This window comes from Fukomys damarensis, unplaced genomic scaffold, assembly GCF_012274545.1.
Source record: "Fukomys damarensis isolate Sample0158 unplaced genomic scaffold, DMR_v1.0_HiC HiC_scaffold_4, whole genome shotgun sequence".
NCBI classification, from domain to species: Eukaryota; Metazoa; Chordata; class Mammalia; order Rodentia; family Bathyergidae; genus Fukomys; species Fukomys damarensis.
Window position 1 is genome coordinate 19,433,540 of NW_022900916.1, and position 19,200 is coordinate 19,452,739.

At 42.2% G+C, this 19,200-nt stretch overlaps 1 long non-coding RNA gene across 1 annotated transcript; it reads left to right on the forward strand.

Annotated features, from left to right (window-relative positions):
* The first annotated feature begins 4,465 nt into the window (after positions 1-4,465).
* Positions 4,466-17,080, forward strand: LOC117283629. Its single transcript, XR_004514668.1, has 3 exons — positions 4,466-4,733; positions 7,263-7,558; positions 16,939-17,080. It is a non-coding gene; the product is annotated as an uncharacterized LOC117283629 (long non-coding RNA).
* The last annotated feature ends 2,120 nt before the right edge of the window (positions 17,081-19,200 follow it).

The following is a 19,200-nucleotide window of genomic DNA, read 5'->3' on the forward strand; positions in this document are numbered from 1 at the left end:
ACTGGTTTTACACATGTGTTTCCAGACAAGCAGCCTTTGTCAGCAGGCAGCTAGAAATGCTATTGTCAGGCTCCACCCTGAACCTGCTAATCAGAAATGAGTGGACCCAACCATCTTTACACAAGTCCTGCTGATTCTGATGCATGCTTGGGCTGGAAGAAGCCTAACTTAATCTGGCAGAATCAACCCATCCTGGAAAACATCCTAAAAAGGATATAAAGGTAACGGACAATTGGCTCAAGGGATTGGTACAAGATAAGGGATTACTGAGGTGGTAGATTTCCTTTTCTTGACAACTGTTTAGACATTTCAAAGTTCAAAAAGAAAAACTGGGAAATATCTCTTGGGAAAATTCAAATGAGCATCTTTCAGTAGCTTTCACCTGATATAAGACGACACATGTTGTTCATTGCCCATGGTCAGATGACTCAGACAGAGCTGTGGAGATGGCTGGTAGGCAACATAGACAGATTTCATTCCCAATCATGTGGGAACATTGTGTAAAAACTGTCTTTTCTCCACTTTTTTCTTATTGAACAATGAGACAAAATTATATTCCGTGCCTTGCTTCTTTGTAGCAGGCTCATCAATAATCACGACAGCACCCTTCTCAGTGTCAAACAACAGCTCTTCTAAAGACAAGAGAAGGGAGCTGATGAGCACTGACAACACAGCGCAGAACAAACCTCGGGGTTACAGAACCACAGGGCCAACAACAGTGGGGTGAAAGACCGGGTGCACAGAGGGTCTCGATAGCAGGGCGCCAGGCTAACTAGCTTGCAACAAAAGACCAAGCATTTCTGATGTAGCACTAAAAACTGGGCAAAAATAACAGATGAAGTATTTGACCATTTCTCTTTCCTTGGCACAACTTTAAAGCTTTCCCATGGAAATTAGAAAAGCTATTCACTTTGCCCAGATGGCCTCTACCCTTTTATTCAAACCAAAACGTGTTCCACTTCAGAGCGTGAATGGGCCACATGACTTCTAAGTGTTAAGAGCGAAAGCCAATGGCACATGGATCATTTACAAGTGCACCGTTTAATTTCCAGACACTTAGGATATTCTAATATATCATTGTTATTGCTTCCTAGTTTAATTCCACTGTAGTCAAAGAATGTAGATAAGATCTCAGTGCCTTTAAATTTATGGAGACTTGTTTTATAGTCGAGCATATGGTCTGTCTTGGTGAGTGTCCCATGTGCACTGGAAAATGGTGCATAACTCTGCATTTGTTGGGTCGAGTGCTCCACAAATTTCAGTAAGGTCTTGGTGGCTGATAGTGTTCAGAGATTCTGCACCCTCAGTATTTTTTTTTTTTTTAGTTTTATTTGCCTCATTATATCAATGGCTGAGAAAGAGCTATTAAAATCTCCATGATTGTCAATTGCCCAATTCTCTATTCAACTTAGCCAATTTTGCTTCACATATCTAAAAGCTTTAGTACACATATGAGTTTTTGTTATTCCTCTTTGTCATGATTGGCTAGCTTTTCATTCTGTGATAGTCTTATTTCCTCTGATAATACTCTTGATCCTGAAATCTACTTTATGGATTAGAACAGGCACTCCTCCCTGTCTGGCACACAGCTTGCAGGACATGGCTTTTTTATTCATTTGCTTTCAACTTCTCTGTGTCTTCTGATAATCTCTGCCCTTTAAGTGGTAAGTTTTGGTCCTTTTTTTTTTTTTTTTTTGTACTGGGGATCGAACTCAGGACTTTGCACTTGCTAAATGAGCTTATCTTTGAGCTAAATCCCCAGCCCTTAGTCCATTATTGATATGGTTGGATTAAAGTCTACATTTCTACAGTGCTGTCCCTGCTGACCCTTCTGTTTTTATTCCTCAACCCCTTTCTTGCCTTTTTTTTGAATAAATGACTTTTAGAACTGCATTTTAATTTATCTACTGACTTTTAGCTGTGCTTTATGTCATCTTTGTAGTGAATGTTCTAGTGATTTGCCATTTAAAATCTTAAATTTTCATTCTAGATGGAGTTACTTTTGTGATGCCTTGCATAAGATATAAATACTCTGTGCTTGGATAGGTCTTTTTATCCCCTCCCCAATCCTTTCTGTGTCTGACATAGTATGTATCACATCTAGAGAGTCCAGAATACAATGTTATTGATTTTTGATTTAAACAATCCTACATTTTTTAAAATTTGATATTGCAAGGGATTGAACCCAGGGCTTTATGAATTCTAACATCACATGCTACTACTGAGCTACTTCCTCTAGCCCCAATTCTGTGTGTTTCTTTTTAATTATGAAAAATCTGCGCTATGGTTTAAATGTACCCTGCAAAATCTCCTGTGTTGGAGGCTTTATCTCCAAATTCATGTGTTACTAGCAAATATTTGGAAATGGGTCCTTTAGGAGCTATATTTAGGGTTAGATAAAGTCATACAGGGAAGGCCCTCAGGTGGCATTAGTAGTTTGCTTGTTTTTTGGTACCCAGGATTGAACTCGGGTCCTTGTCCTTGCAAGGCAGGCCACTGAACCACTGAGCTAAATCCCCGGCCCTTAAATGAAATCTCCTGGATCCTTAAAATCAAGCCTGAGATCCATTCATGGAGTGATGCTGAGCCATAATACATAGTAGGCTCTCCACTAAGTAGTGTTGGGGGAGTTCTTTTTTTTTTTTTTTTTTTTTTTTTTTTTTTTTTTTTGGTACTGGGGATCAAACTCAGGACCTTGCACTTGTGAGGCAGGCAGTGGAACCACTGAGCTAAATCCCCGGCCTAGTGGTTTGCTTTCTTTGTCTTCCGTCTCCCTTCCTCCCTCCTTTCCTTCCCTTTCCCCAGCCCCAGGATCTCACTAAGTCCAGGCTGGCCCTTAAACTCACAACCCTTAGGGTTAGAGGTGTAGCTCGTTGCTTGCTGAACATGTGTGAGGGCCTGGGTTTGAACCCTAGCATCATGAGAAAACAAACACAAAAACTCATGCCCCTCAGTGCTGAGGTTGCAAGTGTGTACCACCACCCCTGGCTACATAAAGGCTTTATAAGAAGAGGAACAGAACTGCACTGAGACACGTGCTGGGCTTTGCCATATGTGGCTTTTTGCCACATTCTGAGGAGCAGGAAAGGCCTTTGCCAGATGCTGAGTGGATGCCAGCGCCATGCTCTGGGACTTTCCTGCCTCTAGAACTGTGTTCTTCATAAATTACCCAGTCTCAGGTATTCAGTTATAGCAACGGAGAGTGGACAAAGACAATGTGCTTTGTAACTATCCATTAGCTTACCATTTCTGGTGCTGTACTTCATAAGCAGCTGAGTTCCCATCTGCTATAATTTCTTTGAATTCTAAAACAAAACTGTACTTTGGAATTTCTAAGACTTTATATAAACCCACAAATTTTTAGTTTCAGTGGTGAGTTTAGTTTTCAGCGGTGAGGCTCAAAACCAGTGTCGAGTATGTGAGGTGATTGCCACACTTCTGTGAGCACAGCCCTTGGGCTGATTTTCACCATTCTGTTTTGTTTTTGATACCAGGGATCGAACTCAGGACCTTGTGTTTGCAAGGCAGGTACAGTTCCACTGAGCTAAATCCCTGGCCCCTCTCCATCTTGTCTGAACTTTGCCAGGGCGCCTTTGCTTGAAAAATCAGAGCATTAGACATGACGACCTTGTGGGCTGTGAGTCCATACTTCCATGAATAAGACTGCAAACTTTGAGGAGCTCTGGGAGTCCCTCCTGGCTTCTTTGAACCCCACTGGTACATTTTCAGGGTGATCTCAAGAAAGGTTATACTAGAACAACTTAAGGTTCTGCCAGTTCCACAGATCACAAATTTGTAATGCTCAATAACTTTCACACAAAGACCTGTTACATTCCTCCCCCACTACGTGATTGAAAGTAATCACTAAGCTCAACCTTTATTCTTAAAGTTGTTGCAGTTGGAATCCAAATTTGTTCAACTTCCTCTCTTGTGTTAAAAAAGTTATTTTCTGCACACAATAAAACATAGTTTGGGGCTGGGGATTTAGCTCAGTGGTTCCACCACCTACCTTGGAAGCATAAGGTCCCGAGTTCAATCCCTACTACCAAATTTTAAAATAATAATAATAATAATAGTTTGGAGGGCTTGGATTTAGCTGAGTGGTGCCTCCACCTGCCTTCTAAGCACAAGGTCCTGAGTTTGATCCCTGGTACAAAAATAAATAAATAAATAAATTGGAATAAGGGAACTCTCCAAAAGCTCCCATGATTTGTGCATTATTTCATTATTTTAGATGTCAGGAAAATATCTCAAGTTCGTGAAATCATGCTGAAAATAACAAATGATTCTAACAGTAAAAGATTTGTGAGTAATGGGAGGAATACTGTAGACGTCTTTGAAGAGTGAACTGCAAAATATGTTAAAAATTTGTGCATTCAGAAAAATGACAGAGAACTCATGAAAAAGAAAAAGAAAAAAAAAAAAAAACCTGCTACTTCTAAGAACAACCAGCAGCCTCCAGCTGGGGAGGGCTTGTCAGGCGTCGATGCCAAGTCACTGAGGAGTGAGGGTCGCAGCCTCCAGCGGGAACAGCGTGCCGTGGCAGCGCTTGGAGACCCCAGCTGGCATTTCACTGTTGCCCTGGGGGCCGCTTCCTCCCAACTTGGTCTCCGGGGAGGACGGGCAGCTGAAGGGACACACAGAGGAGGGACGCGATGCATAATGGCGAGCCTGTTCCAGGGGCCTGTGGATCCAGATCAGACGGGACCAATGAGGCCTAATTGGCCGCCTCGGTGAGCACGGAGGAGAAAGGGGGCGTGCAAGCGAGCTGATACGCTGCAGGGAGAAGGAAAATCACCCGAGGTGAAGTTGTTTACCCGGGGAAGTACCGTGGAGGGAGGGAGACAGATGAACCCTGTGCAACTCTAACTGCTCGTGCCCATGTCTGAGTCGGTAAAGCCAAGGTGCGCCAGGCAGTTGGGCTCTGTGTCGGAGACCTGAGTCCCGGACAGATTTTAACTTGTCTCAGTGTCTCTATTTTTCGTCTCGGTCACCCCTTGCTTGGGTTTGAGCTCAGCGTGTGGTTCCTGCAGGGACCTCTAGCTCTCGCTTCTCCAAGACCCCAATGGCGCTTTTGCAAAGAAAGGTGGAGTCATTTAGGTCACTCGCTGTGTATTTGTTTTTTAAAAAATATTTAGTGGTACACGTTGGCAGAACATAACGTTTACATTCCTTGTGTGGAGTTGATACATGTACAGGTAATTCTGTTTTTAAAAACTCAGGTGGCCAGGTGTGGCGGGCTCTCGCCTGTGACCCCAGCACCTGGGAGGCTGCCGCTGGAGGATCACTGTGAATGCCAGGGCAGCCCGGGCTCACAGTGAGTTCAAGGGCAGCGTGGATTGTTTATCCAGACCCCGTCTCAGACAAAACAGGAACGCGGGTAATTAATTTGAGTCGTCCAACACAATAGCCTACTAAGGAAGGGAGCCTAGCCTATTCCAGTCTGTTTTGGGTACAGTCTTTTTTTTTTTTCCTTCCCTTTATAAACGCTTGTGAAAATAAAAAAGAGACCTGTGGCCTGGGAGTGTAGTTCAATAGGGTGTTTATCCAGTGGGCACAGTGCCCTGGGGTGAAAAAAACAAAAACAAAATGAAACAAAACAACAAAAGGAGAGAGCCTGCAGATTTTCTGAGTAGAATAAACCAATTTAAGCCCCTTCCTCCTTTTTTTTTTTTTTTCAGTATTGGAGATTGAAATCAGGGCCTTTTAATGTATGTATTTAGGAGACAAGGTCTTGCTAAATTGTTAAACTGCCCAAGCTGGAGTTGATCCTGTAATCCTCCTGCCTCAGCCTCCCGGAGTACTAGGATGATACCATGCATCAACTCAGGTGGCTCCAATTAAGCTTCTTACATGAACTAAACTTCAAATTGATTTGCAAACATAAGGGAAATGTAATTTGAGCTAAATAAATACTTGTTTATAAAACAGAAGCTAAGCCAGGCGTGGTGGCACATACCTGTAATCCCAAGCACTCAGGAGGCAGAAGCGGGAGGATCGCCATAGATGTGAGGCCAGCCTGGGCTATATAATGAGTTCAGTTGGCCTGGACTACATAAAACCCCAGAACCCAGCTGGGGACAGTGGGTGGGTCGTTTCAGGTTTGAGCCCAGTCTGAGCAACTTAGCAGGACCCTGTCTCAGAATGAAGAATAGCTTAATGAAGTGGTCACTAACCTATGGCATGTGTGGCTGTTTTCTTTTTTTATTGGTACGTTTTAGGTATACACTATGATCACATTCACCACTGGGGGTTTGTGCCTGTGCACGGTACATCGTGGTTCTTTTTTCCCAGTCCCCTGCCCTCCCACCCTTCCACTCCTCCTTATTTGCAAAAAATTTTGTTTCCATTTTTTTCTTCTTTTCTCATAAAGATATGAACGTAGAGTGTTTTGTGGCTTTTTCAAAAACTAAAACCTCAGTATTCAGGCTTAATTGTAGTGTTGGCACTTTGTGATAAAGAAGTGGGTTCTTGGGTTGTAGTTTGCACACTTGGTCTCTGAAAGGTTCCCCATCACTGGCTTAGAGATTAGCTCAGTGCAAAAAAATTGACTTGATCCCCAACACAAGAAAAAAATTGATGTTGCCACCTTCCCTGTGTCGTCTTGGACTTGCTTACCCGCTCACTCCTTGGACCTGTTTATAATTCTGGAAGCCAGAAGTCTGAGACAATGCCCCACTATTTATGAGAGTCTCACTACATAGTTCAGGCTGGCTTTGAACTCACAGCAGTCCTCCTGCCTCAGCCTCCCAAATGCTGGGATTATAGGCCCAGCTCCAGCTTTTTTATTTGGAAGCTGATTATCTGGTTAGTGAATGGCCTAAGACAAAGTGTGTCTTTCCTTTTACTTCCTGGTACTTGATCGTACTGTTTTATAAATTCATATCACTCTCCCTTAGTGTTTGGGGATTGAAGGGCAGGAAATAAACCTCTTTTGCTACCTTTCAGTAGTTATTATAAGGAGAACGATGTTGGCATTAGTGGACAAAATGAGAAACTTGAAGGATTTTCATAGCTCCAATGCCACCTAGATGCGATTCCCCAAAAACAAGTGGTTGGTGGATTTTTGGGGGGTGAGTGAAGAACAGTACAGTGATGAAATGAGGTGCTCCTTCAAAGCAACTTAGTGACTTAGCAAGACTTTACCTCAAAATAAAAATTTGAAAAAGGACTGAGAATGCAGCTCGGGGAGAAAGCCCTGCGTTCAATCCCCAGCGCCACAAAAAAGAAAAAAAAAATCTTCTGTTCTCATCTTTCAACAGGATCTGCAGAAAATACTGAGGGGCCCGAAGGCGCACACAGACGCACGCGTGCGCGCGGTCCCCTCAGCCCTCTCATCCTGAGCTCCGAAGAGAAGGGAGGGCGAGGGTGAATGAAGCCCGCAGAGCACAAGAGCCCAGGTGGAGATAGCAAAGCAAACCGCTTAGATCTGGACTGTGAAATCGGAGAAAACATCACAGATCGATATTTAATTACAGACTAGACTTGCGGTTGGAAAAAAGTTTTATGTCAATTTGGTGTGATGGTGCTGGACCGGTCTCAGACAAAAAGCGACAAGGTGAGCGAATTCTATTCGAAGTCCCAGGAGCCTTAAGTCGGACCCGCTGTAATGAAGAACACAGAACTTACCGATTAGAGTCACTAATTGGGTATGGGTATTGGCGGTTCTGCGAATGCGCCTTTTGTGGGTGTCTTCGTTGGACTGAATAAGCCCTGCGACCTACTCCCTAGGCTGTCACACGCCGGGGTGCCCGCCCACCTGTCACCTTAACAAGTTTAGGGTTAGGCTTGGACTGAGGAGCCCGGCCCAGCGCCGTCCCCTGCCGTCTCTGGTCCCCAGTGACGCTGAGGCAGATCACCACAATGTTAGTGTACAGTTCTGGAAGCCAGAAGTCTGTACGCGGGGGTCAGCGTTCAGAACTCAAGTCCTCCTATTCCCAAGTCGTCCCGCAGCAGTGCCCGGAGGGTGGGGCACTTCCGTGACGGCGGGGCCAGCAGCACAGCCTCCAGCCCTGCCATTGCTTTGGGTCACCTGAGTGGCAGCCACCACTTCCGGTTGCTGCGAATTTGACTCCTGCAACGAAAAGGGGACCGGTGTTTCCCTTCTCTGTGACTGGCTTGTTCATTGCACTTGGGCTCATCCATGCTGTTGCTTATATGTCGGCTGTTTCTTCCCTTTTGAGGCCCAGTACCCTGCTGTATGTACGTACGTGCCACACTTTTCCTCCAGTCCTCTGTCGGTCGCTGAGCCGTGGTGGATTATGCTGCTGTGCACGTGTGTGCACAAATGCACGTGTGGAATCTTGCTCTCAATTCTTGGAGAATAGACCTAGAGGCGGAGTTGCTAGATTGTGTGAAGAACAAGCTACTTCTGTGCTATTTTGGAGGACTGTTTTCCACAGCAGTGGTGCTGCTTTATTTTCATAGGTTTCCTTCCACAGGTCCCTACCTGGGGGCTGGGGCTGGGGCTGGTGTTTTTAATGAGTGTTCAAAAATTCTAGCACCTGAGTTTGGCAGCGCATGCCTGTAATCACAGCTCGTTGGGAGGCTGAGGCAGGAAGGTTGCAAATTTAAGGTCAGCCTGCGCAATGTAGTGAGATCTTGTATTAAATTCAAAGACCTGAGGATTGGGCTAAGTGGTAGAATTCTTGCCTAGGATGAGTAAGGCCCTGGGATTGATCCCCAGTTGGAGAAAACAACAACAACAACAACAAAATTTCCAAGCTCTCTGACTTTTGAGCTCATCGGAAACTGCATTGGCGGGCAACTTTTTCTAAAGGATAATTAACACAACTCAAGCCAGATCAGAATACTGTTTTGTATGCACCCCTGGGCCCAAGTTGATGAAAGGTCACTTGGTAGTTCTTGCTAAATCATTTGAATACCCTCAGTGGTACATAAATAATTAAGTAGTGACTTTTAGTCAAAGCTCTGTAGTGAAAGCTTCTTTATGCAAAATTAAATGTTTTTGAACCTGAAAGGACCATAACAGGAAACTGAGCAAACTGCTAGTTTTATTTGGCAATAACCTCATGTGGTACATAGAACTTAGTTTTTTTTTTTAAATGAATGTTTCTTACACAAAGTTCAGAATTTTGTGTCACTATCAGTACTTCTCACTGAAGAAAGCACATGAGAAAACTTAGACCATACACTATGTCAAAAAATTTTTTTCATGGTAATATAAAAAATAAATTGGGAGATAAATGCTTTTATTCTTTTTATAGATCTTATCTTTTATTGATAGTAAAGGTAAGTAGGTATTATAGATTGACTTTTGTCTTCTACAAGTTCGTATGTTGGTGCCTTAACCTCCAAATTTTAGAATGTGGATTTATTTAGGGATGGAGTCATAAATGTAATCAGTTTAAGATGAGGCTGTGATGAGGAGAGTAGTCTGAAGTCAAATTTACATAACCATTTCTCCTGGTGTTCTGAGAGAAAGGCACAATCTGGACACAGACACACACAGAGAATAACAGGTGATTTGAGAGAGGAGATTGGAGTGATGTTGGAGAAGGCAGGTTGCTAGCAGACCAGCACCGGTAGGGAGAGTGGCAGGGAATGGACTGGGTCACCTATGGCCCTCAGCAGGAACCACCCCTGCTGACTCCATCTCCTCTTTCCCTGCTCCACACTGAGACACAAGGACCTGCTGTTTAAGCTTCTCAGTCTACGGTGTTTTGTTACAGTAGCCTGAGCTCGTGAAGACAGCAATTAAGCAACCAGATACCCTCTGTGGAGCGCAAAGTTGAATAATGGGTGTAAAGCTCTGCTGGTTGCTGAAAACAAGTTGACATGCAAATTTATTTTGAAGTATCCGAGATAGTTATGATAAGATAAATGTGCGAGCATCCTGCAACTGATCACAAATTGCTTTTAGAGAATGAATATAACAAATACTATTAAAAATAATCATTTTTCTTAGTTCTAGGTTTATAATTATCAGTAGTATCCATGATGGGTAATAATGATCGGTTTTCTTTTTTATAAATAGTGGTCATGCTGTAGTATAACAATCTTTTGACTTAGTTCCAGGTTTAGAATTATAAATAAATGCAGTGTAATACTATCTTCAAGAATGCTTTGGTATTGGGACACTTGCCACTCGCATGTCATTTATACATATGCCAAATTAAATAATAGTAATTAAATAGGCCTCTGTTAATGTGACAAGGCTTTTGTAACTGTCATTTCAGTAATTATCTTTATGGCAGAAAAATCAAAGTTCTTTTTATCTTAAAAAACAGCCCTGTAGAATAGAACCACTATTGATCTGACCTTACAGCTACCAAAGGAGCTTAGCAAAGCTGAATTACTCACATCTACAGATAACAAGTCACGGGAGACAGCCTTCCAGACACAGGTACTTTACTACAGGAAAGAAAGGGCACAGCTTTCAAATACAAATTCTGAGTTTGCTTTGTGAGTCTATAAGAAAAGTTAAAAATTAAAATTATCCTTGGACTCACCATCTCTAAACAATAAGCTGACTGATGTATCTGATACTAAAATATATTTAAATGTATTTGCTCTGTGAGTTTTTTTAAGTAGCGAATTAAAGAAAAAAATCTTAAACTCATCATTGGTGAAATTTTATTTCTTGTCATTTAGTTATTTTATTTTCATAGTACTAGAGATTAAACCTAGGGCCTTGCACTGACAGATATCTCTACATTTTTATTATTTTTTATTTTGAGACAGGGTCTCACCAAGTTGGCCAGGCTGGCCGCAAACTTGTAATCTGGCCTCACCTCCTGAGTAGCTGGGATTATAGGTAGAAAGCACCTTTTACTAATGTAAAGTCTTTATTTAAAAGTTAAAGAATATTTTTTAAGGTTGCTGTCACAATTGAATGAGATCACTAAAGCTATTTCATTATGCAAATTATCTTATATACAAGTTACTTAGCCTTTCAGAAAATTATAGTCACAATTAAATGAACTAACAGTTAAATATGCTTGGCACATTATCGGGCACCTAATAAGCACATGCTACATATTAATAGTAATGAGAGTTTCTGTGTATCTCTCTGTCTCTTGTCTCTGTGAATTTCAATAAATGTAGCTGCTTGTCTTTCCCCATCAGGTGCATGCTTTGGGATTCTTTGTCATACCCAAGAGCTTGAAATCTATCCATCACATCCCCCATGTAGTTACATGGTGACACATACCTGTTTTCCCAGCAGTGGAGGAGGAAGATCATAAATTTGAGCCCAACCTGGACAACTTAGCAATTTAGCAAGACTCTGTCTCAAAGGGAGCGGGGCTGGGTATGTAGCTCAGTGGTAGAGTTGCCCCTGGATCCAGTCCCCAGTAACATGCAAAAAAGAAAAGGGGGAGAGGCTGGAGTAATCGTTTATGCTCAGTAAGGTTTTTTACTGTAAATTTCTTTTGTGCACCTGTACACTTTCACCTCTCTGCTTTTAGGGATGCCTTAGAGAGTTAGGCTAGGAGACCCAGATTGCTCGGACATCATGGGGAAAACAGTGGTGTCGGCATTATTGTTGGATTTGGAAACTACGGTCCCTGAGCCCCACTCTCCAGGGCTCCACCAGGATCAGAAAGTCGGTCTCCGGACTGGATGACCATGCTGCTTGACTGCCCTGAGATTGCTTCCTATGCAGTTGCCAACTAGAGATGCAAGCTGAATCAAAATGAGCTTCTCTGATGATGATTGAGCTCATGATGTATCAAGTTCCTGGAAGGATGAGGGTGATGAGAAATTGTGCTGAATGATTGTTTTCAAGATTCCTAAAAAATGTCCTTGATTCTAGAGCCTAGTGAACTGTCAGTGTTAAAAGACTGAAGCAAGGGATGTAGGAGAATATGCCTCTGTTATCATCTTTCGTATTTCCACATATCATGATCTATTTTTTATTAGTACATATTTGCAATACATAGCTTACATTGATCTTAGGGAATAGCTAAATGTACATAACACATCTCAATTCTCTTTTATTCTCTACCTCTCCACCCATCTCCCTCTAATACTAACCCCTCTATTTTTTAAACCAATTTTTATTTTTAAAATTACTTGTAGATATTTTTGTTATTTTTGTGGTGCTTATGATTAAAGCCAGGACCTGGAATATGGTATTTAAACTCTCTACCACTCAGCTACATGCTAAGCCCATTGACTGTTTTTTGTCTTTGTTTTGGTTTGGGTTTTTGAGACAGGATCTCACTATGTAGTTGAGGCTGACCTGGGACTCACTATGGCTGATCTTGAACTCACAGCTTTTTGAGACAGGGTCTCACTATGTAGTTGAGGCTGACCTGGGACTCACTATGTAGCCCAGGCTGATCTTGAACTCACAGTGATCCTCCTACCTCAGCCTCCTGAGTTCTGGGATTACAGGCATGTGCCACCACACCTGGCTTTCATTGACTGTTTTCATTTTTATTTGGTGATTAGATTTTTTTTTTAAGACTACAATATGCCAGTCCTGGTGGCATATGCCTGTAATCCCAGCATTTGGGAGATTGAGGCAGGAGAATTGCCATGAATTTGAGGCCAGCATGAGCGACATGGTGAGTTCAATCCTAGCCTGAACTGCATAGAGAGACCTTGTCTCAAAAACAACAAAAAAACCCAAAGCAATAATAAAGAGTAAGTTGCTGTTTGATGTTGTCATGATCTGGGTGAAATGTCAACCTGACTGACTTCCAAGGATGTGTGTGGAAAGGTTGGTTTGTTTGGGTAGGTCGTGAATGTATGACCTTGTGGTATCTATCTAGTCCCTGCCCCAACCCCTGGCAGTGTTCCTCCGCTCTACTTCCTGGATGCCATGAACTAAGCCGCTTTGCCCCACCATGTACTTCTGCCATGTTCTTGCCTTGTAGCTACCTAACCATGGACTGAATCCCCTGAAACTGTGAGCCAAATTAAAGCTTTCTCTTTTAAGTTGTAAGTGCTGGATTTTGTGTCCCAGTGAGTACTACAGATGGTTTTAATACTTGGTCCGTATATTTGGGCCAAAAGAAAACTAGCAGAAGCATTATAAATTCCTTGGTAGCCTCTGTAATGTAAATGACTCAACTACCAAAGTAAATAAAAACTTTAAGCACAAGACTATAGGAACTCTAGAAGTGTCCATGGGATTTGAGATTGTACAGCTCCTAGAGAAGGGTGACATATGGATGTCGCTGGACTGAAGATGGAATCAAAGCGTGTCAGAGGTCTGAAAGCCCTGTGGGGAGGGAACAAGGTAGGCTTATAATGGCTGCCTGCAGTCAAGTATGGAAGAATGCAAAAGGGCTGTCTGTGTGCTGGAGATCTGAAGGGTCCAGTAAAATGCTGAAGTCCTCGAGCTCACTGTAATGCCCCATGTGAGTCCATATCAGGAGGCAGAAGGGTCTGCACTGGAAGCCAGAAGATGATGTCCAAGATGAAGATTGGAGCTCCTCTGAAGAAAGAGAAGCAAACTTTCTGTCTTTGTTCTCCTTTTATTCCATTCAGGCTAAAAACCTACTGAGGGTGGGGCTTCTGCCTTCAGTAAATCCCTTCAGCCACACCCAGGACTATGCTGATCCAATTGAGTTGGACATTTCTTACTCAGTTGACACAATCAGTTAACTATCACAGCTGTGGCGTCTTCCCCATTTCTCTGGCTCTGTATTCTGTAGCACGCCACCACGTGCCAGATCTCTGCTTTAGAATCTCCTCGGCATACAGTGCCCCTTGGCCAGGTAAGTACCTTTGTTCATTCAGAAAGACAATCTATTAAACAGAACCTGGATGCAAGAGCATAGCACATTAGGAAAACTTCAGTGCTGCACCTTCCCAGTTAGGATCCAATGTAAATTGACTTCCTCATCCTTGGCTCCTTGCTGTGAGAGAAGCAAAGGTGAAAATCCTGAAAGTGTATCAGTCTCCCAGAGTTAAGCTAGTCCAGTGGATACTGACCACATAAAGAAGCTCCTGTTTTAGTCATTCAGCAAATATTTGGTGTTTGACTACTTGGAGACCTGCATTGTGCTAGGTGGTATCCATCTAGCACTAGTGAGACAGGTCCCATGCATGATCTTATGGAGTTTATTTTCCACTGGAGAAGAACATAGATTTCATTGCATCTGTTGGGAATGCTTTGAAGAAAAAAATATATAGGGTTAGAGCATTTATTAAGTGGATTGGATTTGAAAGGAGGGTAACATTCAGCCTCGGAAGAGTGAACAGAATTTGGTCAGGCCCAACTGACAGGTGGTATGAGATCGGGACACGGGTGGGAGAGGAAGGAGAGGGAAGACAGGAAGATGGGAAGATGGATGGTCCAGGCAGTGTGAACAGTGATCCTGCACATAGGTGCTGCTGGAAATAGGAGGTGGGACGAAGCCTTGGAGCAACAACAACAACAAAAAAGAGATTGGTATTGAGATGGAAGCAGGGTAGGGCAAGGGAGAGTAGCATGTTTCTTTGGCTCTCAGTTTGTGGAGGTTTCAGCCCATAGTCAGCTGGCTCCAAGGCAGAGTGGCATGGCAGAGGGTCTGGGTGGGGGAAAACTGCTCACCTCATGGTACCCAGTAAGTAAAGGGTAAAGGGAGGAGCCAAGGAAGGAGATAAACTCTCCAGGCCATGTCCCCAGAATCTGCCTCTTCAACCAGACTCTATCTCTTAAGAGCAAGTTAGCTATTCCCCCCATAATCAAATCATCTTCCCAAAGCCACCCAGTGAGTACACGAGGCTCTTGGGGGATGTTGAAGTATAAACCACAATGTCAAATTTTGGGGACATGGAAGTAAAAATCAAGAGTTTTAGCATGGCTTCTTGCTACAGAGATTAATGTACATTAAAATGGAGGCAACAAACCAACTTTATAGGCAAAAGCTTTAATTGATTCCAAATTTTTTTTCTGGTACCGGGGATCGAACTTGGGTCCCTGCACTTGCAAAGCAGGCACCAGAACCACTGAGCTAAATCCCCAGCCCCAAAAGCTTTGATTGAGAAGGAAGGAAAAAATGGGTAGGGACTTCAGCCTGAGGAGAGCTGCTGATGTGGGCCATGGTCACATTAGATGAAGATCAAACATGGACTACTTTTAGAGTAAAATCAAAGTTTATTACAGAAAAGAAACACAGTTGGATGTCCTGTTGGCATCCTTAGAAAGACAGAAGTTGGCCATTCCACAGGCAGAGACCCAACAAGTGATATGGTTCACTTCTATGGGGTTTCAAAAAAAATTATTATTCATAGTTTTTTTCCAAAGTGGGGTAGGGTCTTCCAGATAGGGCTGTATTTTTGTTACTATACAGATCTGAGCTTGCACACAACCTGAAGTATGCTTACAAATGTGCTGTGCCCCTTCTCTGGGTGGAGATTTTATCAGGGAAGTGAATTATTATGAAGGTGTGATAAAGTTTAGGTTCAGTTTTTGGTCAGATCTATGGCCATCGTTTTCATCCAGTTTGTTTATGATCCCACCTTCTTATATCAAGAACTATGTTGCGGTGCTGGCAGGAAAAAGCACCCACCCTGAGACACAGAGAACCAACTCCCTGAGTGACACCAGGGGTGGCACCTCAAAGAGCATGCATACTCACAAGCCCTAAACAATATAGCTGGAGCAGTTGCAGTCTGCCCTTTGATTTGTTTTTCTCTCTCTCACCCTTTTTGAGAAAGTTAGAAAACAATTGCTCAAGTCCCCTGATCATTGATTTAATTTTTTTGCTGGCAGTGCTTCCCTTCTTAAACACAGCTATTTTAGTGTGATGGCTTTTGCTATTCTAGGTCTCTTGTGGTTCCAAATGAATTTTTGGATTCTTTTTTCTAGTTCTGTGAAATATAGTGTTGGAATTTCAATTGGCATTGCATTGAATGTATATAGCAGTTTTGGTAGTATGGCCATTTTCACTATGTTGATTCTTCCTACCCAGGAGCAGGGGATATCTTTCCATTTTTTTATATCCTCTTCGATTTCTTTTTTCAGAGTGCTGTAGTTTTCAGTGTAGAGATCTTTAGGGAAGTGAATTATTATGAAGGTGTGATAAAGTTTAGGTTCAGTTTTTGGTCAGATCTATGGCCATCGTTTTCATCCAGTTTGTTTATGATCCCACCTTCTTATATCAAGAACTATGTTGCGGTGCTGGCAGGAAAAAGCACCCACCCTGAGACACAGAGAACCAACTCCCTGAGTGACACCAGGGGTGGCACCTCAAAGAGCATGCATACTCACAAGCCCTAAACAATATAGCTGGAGCAGTTGCAGTCTGCCCTTTGATTTGTTTTTCTCTCTCTCACCCTTTTTGAGAAAGTTAGAAAACAATTGCTCAAGTCCCCTGATCATTGATTTAATTTTTTTGCTGGCAGTGCTTCCCTTCTTAAACACAGCTATTTTAGTGGAAATCAATGGTACCTTGTGCTTTCTGAAATACACTCTGGAGTTGGAAATGGGAGTTTGCAAAGGAAGTAGGTGTGCCTGTCAGTAAGCTAGTCTGGACCAATGCATCTTCTGGTTCCTCTAGACAGCAGCCACCTGCTCTGGCACAGGAAAACCTCCGGGGATCACCTGGGGGCATATAAAACCAAGAGGGATTAAAAGGGACACTTTCTTTCCTCCTTGTTTGTAGATGGGAAATTCATGTTGAAATCCCTTCCTCCTTTGGAGTGTACTTGAGCACTGGAAATTGTTTGATCCTCACACTCTGAGGAGGAGCTGTTTAATATTTTTCTTCATCTGGTCATAACCTGCCTGGAGGCAAAGTGGGATACAGAGGGAAGTGTTGATTATACTATTTTACAACTGGAGTTGTACCACAAGAGAGAGGGAAATTGGTCAAAGGTAACTTATGTTCAGGTTTTCTTTGCATTAAGAGAGAGAGTTCTGACTTGTGTTCAAAGTGTAAATTAAGCTACCAGAAAACCAGACACCTCTAGTCTTTAAGGTGCAATTTGCAATCTAATGTATCTACCCTTGCTCTCCCTTCTCCTCTTTACCCTAAGGACAAGACTTCCTAGCCAACCCCAACTGAAGCCTCTACCGGGCTATATCCACCTCTATCTGATTTCGTTAAAGCTCCTTCAGGGCAATATCCCTTACAGGAGGTGAGTGGAGAATTCGACCCTACCTGAATCCTGAAGTCCTTTGCTCTCAATGACCTCATACAGATCAAACAAGATCTAGGTAAGTTTTCAAACAATCACGGTAAGTACATTGAGGTCTTTAGGGGACTTACTCAGACCTATGAACTGGACTGGAAAGAGGTGCTGTTGCCCTTAGGTCAAACATTGACTTCTAGTGAGAAACAGACGGCATTACAAGCTGCTGTTACATTGGGAGATGAATATCATATTGTTAATTTTAAAAGACCACAAGATAGATAGCCAGGGGAAGAGCCAGTTCCTACTGGAGCCCAGGCAGTCCCTTTACAAGATCCCTACAGTCTGTCTTGGTAGAGGGAACAGTTGCATGTAGCTAGCGAAACAGTAGTTTTGACTATCAAAAGAATGATGAGAAGCCTGTTTAGGTCCCTTCTTAAAAGCAGTCTTTGAACTCAGGACCTTGTGCTTGCTAGGCAGGTGCAGTGCTGCTGAGCTACACCCTCAGGCCCCAATTAGTGGATTAATTTAGCGACTACACATTCTTAATCCTCGCATCACACACTCAATCCCAGCATTAGAGCCTCTAGATCCAACCACTTATGAAAAGCCCCACCTGTGACCACATGAGGCTTTGGGAAGACATCTAGACACACGCTATAACAACCTGTGAAATATTTTCAGTGATTAGTTTGTGATTGGTTAAACAACTATGACCTTAGTTTGTGACATAACTTATACAGTATATTTAGACATATATGTATGTATACATCTGAAAACAAGCTAAGTTGTGATTCTAAGCTTTGAATTTAAATTTATAGTTGTTTTTGTTTTTTTTTTTTTGGTACCTGGGATCAAACTCATGACCTTGCACTTGTGAGGCAGGCTCAGTGCCACTGAACTAAATCCTTGGCCTGAAGTTAAAGTTGTAGAGTTAAGACTACATACATTTAGTACAGGCAAAGTAACTAATAACTGCTCTCTTTTACATGTCTTTTAGACTTTAGACATAAAATGATCAAGATTTGACATCTCTATCTCTTTAAATTTAGTCCTGACATTTAAACATGATCTGCATCTATTGGCTTAGATTGAGCAAGTATTTTTGTTATTGTATAGATGAGATACACTTGTGTATTAGGCTGTGGGTCTGTTTATGGTCCTTAATACTATTTCCTAAATATATCAGAGCTGTTAAAATATCCTTAATTCTCTCAATATGGTTACATGTTATAAAACCTGTTGAGGAATCTAAAATTTGTCTTAAGAGTGGAAAGTAAATCCATGTGAGGATTTCTACATGACCAATATGCCAACCTCATGATAAATTAAGTGGCATCTTTGTGTCTCCCAGGTATACAGGCCTTCAAAGATAAAGGGCTGAAAAAACATTTCATCACATTGGTGACTTCTAGCTAATGTTGTTTATGACGATAAATATTTTAGGCTCACTTTTCCTTACCTGTGTCCCAGCTATTTGTGATGGGATGTACATGCCAATCCAGCATAGGACAGTCAGACAGATTATGTGGATACTTTTCCAAGGCTTGTGCTTTATGATTATTATGTTTTTGTCATATATGTGTTACTACACTTATAGACGCTCAAAAGCTGTGCAGTCTTGGCAGTGCCACTCTAAGAATTGAAGGTTGGACATTGATAAACTGTAAGGTGCATCTATGAACAAGTGCATTCTTCTTAAGATGGCACTGTATTAAAGGGTGATGAATTTAGGTAAAAGTTCTTTAGATCATAAAAAATGGACTAAATGTTTATACTAAAATGGATGTTTAAATATGTTTCAGAGATAACAAAACATAATAGCTCTATTATAATGTCATCATGATTGTTATGCTAAAATGTTATATTACCCTTGATCTCAAGTTTTGTCCAAAAACTTTATAATTGTTATCTATTAACTTTCTATAGGGATTCAACTTCTAAGACAACAATGATTAGTGTGGAAATGATAGCTCCCTTGTCATATTTTATATTTGGACTGTTCTCTTGGGTGTTCAACAACTGAATTTTGGAGACCAGAGCTATAAAGACAACTGGGCTGAGGACACATTATGTTGGGTCTGGTTCAACAAAGACCCAGATATATGTGGGAACTTTTCTAGAGGATCCTACAACTTTTGTGAGTCACTGAAGCTACTGAGCAGG